Raw genomic sequence first — 4,191 nt, 5'->3', positions numbered from 1 at the left:
TTTTTTAGGTGCTCAATATGTGCTCACCTTCATTGATGACTTCTCTAGATGCACATGAGTGTACTTTTTGAAGTAAAAGTCTAATGTCTTTGATTCATTTTGACTCTTCAAGACATTTGTAAAGTAGTCTGATCAATAAATGTGAGATTAAACCCAACATTTCTGATGATCAATAAACAATATTTCAGCCTCTGCAGCGTTAATAAATCCCAACATCACAAAGCAAAAGCTTTTTCGACGTGATGTCTACAACATGCCATGTAGAATCCTCTAGACACTGCAAACCAATGACTTCTCCATGTGGGTGCTACAATAGACCTACCACATTCATGGTCAAACCCTCTAAGTCCCCACCACATGGCACATTTTAGACCCGTCCATATAGTGCATGAAGACCAATTGCCATGTCTGCTACCACTGCACAAGAATAGCTTCTTGTTGACATGCATCTGTCATGTGGACATCCAACCTATAGCCACATCATCAGTACAATTATCTTGCTAGCTTGTCACCCATGTTTGTAGGAATATAGTTAGTGATTACATAGAAGCCACATCAGCATGTAGAGTTAGCTAACTCATCCGCCACATCAAAACATACCTTGCCACATTAGACTAACACGTCAGCCCTCCATGTGCCATACATGTTAGACCATTCTGTACAGTTTATATAGTTCAGTTGTATGATTCTGGATGTTGACTCAGCATTTTAGTACTACCACATCACCTAGGCAACTATTTTTCACTAAGGTCAGCATTACACTAGGTTAAATTTGATGGCCGTCTAATTGGCATTCCTTGTCATTTTTAATTGCTAAAATAACCATTTGATTGTCAAATTTAAGATAGCAATTTTCCTTCCAGACCCCTCTCTAGATTGCTTTTTGATTTGGTAGCATGACTTTGCGAGCCATAATTTGGTCATCTGGACTCCAATTTAGGTGCTTGAAATTGGATAGAATTTCATAAACTTTCTAGTGGTGGTGTTTCTTTCTAGTTTTGGTGCAAGGATTTTGCAGAAATTGCATATTTTGGCAACTGTACCTGCCTAGTCCTACATTTTGCAACTTCAAATGCTTCATATGAGCAGATCTGGTCACTTTTTTATGTTCTATTTTTTTGAAAGTACATTATATTTTGTCTACTTTCTAGATATACTGTCAGAATCTAGGGTTGTATGGACATAAATCTCACTTGTAGAACTAGGGATTTTCTGGTATTGTAAAGCTTTGATTACTTTTCAAAATTGTTGTACATTTGAGCTACAATGCTTAGTGATAGATTTGGACCTCAAAAGGTAGTTATAAAAGAAAAATCAGAAAGTCCACTTTGTTCATTTTTGACAAGTAGTCCATTGTACATGCACTACTTATAAAGTGCCAAAAGCATCCTTTTTGGGGGGGTCTTTTGATTGAGTGAAAAGGAAGGGGGGGGGGGGGGGGGGGGGGGGGGTGGCTGTACTATGTTCTTGTGTCTCTCTTTTGTGCTTTTTTGATTTTCTACATCATGGGTTTATTTAAATGTCCACCTCTAACTTCACACAATTATTCCACATAGAAAGATATTGCTTGGAGTATATTAATGGAAAAAAGTTATAGTCTTTATGTTGATGGTACAATTACCAAGCCTACTAATGCTAAAAAACTCATTGAATGGAAAAAATAAAGACCAACAGGCTTTAGGAATTATCAAGAGTTGTGTACATAGAGATCTCTTCTTTCACATTGCCAATTGTATAGAATCCAAATTAGCTTGGGATAAACTTGAGTCATGGTATGGTAAGGTGGATGAAGAAAAGGGATTTTAGATTGAGGATGATCTACTTCTCTTGGATCCAAAGAACTTTGACGCAATTCAAGATCACATCAACATAGCCAATGAGTATAGGGAACTTCTAAAAGATTGTGGAAATCCCATGAAAGATGAAAGGTTGATTCATCACATCCTGAAGTAGCTACCTTCAGAGTATGCTTCTTTTGTTTTGAGTTATAATACTCATAGGTTAACCATAGGAATTTCTTACTAGAAGCCTTCATTTGATGCATTCATAGAGAAGTTTATTGTTGAAAAATTTCACTTGATGGAGTGAGGACTTCTCATGACATCAAAGACCAAAGCCTTGGTGGCTAGTGATGAACACCAATCAAGTGAAGGAGGAAAAATTTCTAGCAACAAAAAAAAGAAGTAGTGGAAGTAGAAATCATACTCTGAGACACAACAATCCTCCCCACAGCAAGACAATTCTTCTTCCAACAAGAAGGGAAGTAATGAAAAGAAGGAAAAACTTTTTTGTGCATATTGCAAATAGCCAAATCATGACAAGCATCATTGCAAGACTAAAATAATCAATGAGTTGGAATACCTACTCAAGAAGAACAAGATTCAAGTGCTAGGTACTTCCAAGGATTCAACTTCAACCTCTTCAAGGGGAAAAGGGCATGAACTTATGGAAAACATAAGTTCTTCTTTGGAATGGATACTTGACTCAGGTGCCTCTTACAACATGGGTTCTTTAAAGGGAGACTTTTCTTCATTGAAGCAGTCAAAGATGCCACACATCTTCATGGGAGATGATACCAAAATGAAAGTTGAAGGAAAAGGACATGTGAAAATGGACAATGGGGAATTCAAAGATGTTCTTTATGTTCTAAACCCTAGCTCCAATCTCTTGTCAGTTTACCAAATCACTTACCTTGGAGATGGTCACAAAGTTGAGTTCCTTCCAGATTTAGTGATGGTGCAAAGTCTTAGAGATGATTCATTGGTTGTAATGGGGAAAGTCAATCATGACAAGAGGCTTTACTCCTTCTCTCACTTTTTACCTAAGTCTCCTTCTTAAGCCTTGTTGACTCACATACTCTAATTGACACATCAACTTATGGCATGAGCAGTTTGGTCATCTTGCCTTCCACTCTATTCAACAAATTTTCTCCAAACACATGGTCAAAGGTCTACCTAACATTAACTTTTCTAAGGGTGAGTGTTCATCATGTTTAGTGGCTATGCATCTCAAGGAGAAGTAAGATATAGGCAAGTCTTCAAGAGCTCTAGTTGTGCTTCAGTTGGTTTGCATGGTTTTAGTAGGTCCTTTTGTAGTGACTTCAGTCAACCAAGGCCACTACATCCTTACTTTTGTTGATGGCTTTTCACATTTCACATGGGTCTACTTCCTTCATCATAAGAATGAAGTGGTTGATAAGCTTCAAGCCTTTAAGACTCATGTTGAACACAAATCAAGGAAAGCCATCAATTTTCTACAGGTGGACAATGAGAACAGATATGTAGACAAAGGACTTACTGACTTTTGCAGACATGAGGGAATTGATCTTCAGAATCCACCAACATTCAATCCACACAAGATAGATGTTACAACACTAAGGATTAGGACTCTCAAATCGATGGCAAGTTGCATGATAAAAGCCAAGTCTCTTGATCCTACATTAGAAGTTGAAGCCATTAGCAGTGCTACTCACATACTTAACAGGTCTCCTCATAATGCCTTATGTGGCAAGATTCCTTTTGAGGCATCGTGAAGTAGAAAACTAGTTGTGAGTCACTTCAGAGTCTTCAATTGTCTAGCATGGGCAAACCTATCTTTTAGGGGATGCAAGGCACCAACACCTAGGCCTTGTACTTTCATAGGACATGAAGATAATGTTAAGGCTTATAGACTTATGGATCCAAAGACTCATGTGATCTTTTTGGAGAAGGATGTTCACTTTGAGGAAAGTTAACCCAACTTATCCTCTAATCCTCTCCGCACTTCATTTATTGTGGAAACTGATAGTGACACTAGTGATAGTGCTTCAACAGCTTCAAACATGTGGGGTTCTATCGATAGTTCTAGTGAGAGGTCATGTCATTAGTATAGTCCACATGCATACATTTCCATAGTGAGAGGTCCAACACAACAGGGTACATGTTGTCTTCCAGCTCTATTTTTAGTTGATGAACACACCGCAGACTTGGAAGACAATCTTGAAGATTTGCATCTCCTCTTTGATGGAGATGATCCTTCTATAGTTGTTGTAAGGGCTAACTCTAACCATCATGTCCATTCTCTACATGATCAATCTTTACAGGTTGGCATGATTGTGAATCCTTATGAATAGTAGTTGTTGGAGGTCTCTTTGTTAGTTGAGGAGATAGATGACTCATTGGGACAGGTTCAATTGACATCCTTGCTAGATCT

This window comes from Cupressus sempervirens, chromosome 1, assembly GCF_028749045.1.
Source record: "Cupressus sempervirens isolate cs-2001-9-10 chromosome 1, ASM2874904v1, whole genome shotgun sequence".
NCBI classification, from domain to species: Eukaryota; Viridiplantae; Streptophyta; class Pinopsida; order Cupressales; family Cupressaceae; genus Cupressus; species Cupressus sempervirens.
The sequence above is the reverse complement of the archived record's forward strand: the minus strand, read 5'-3'. Positions refer to the sequence as shown.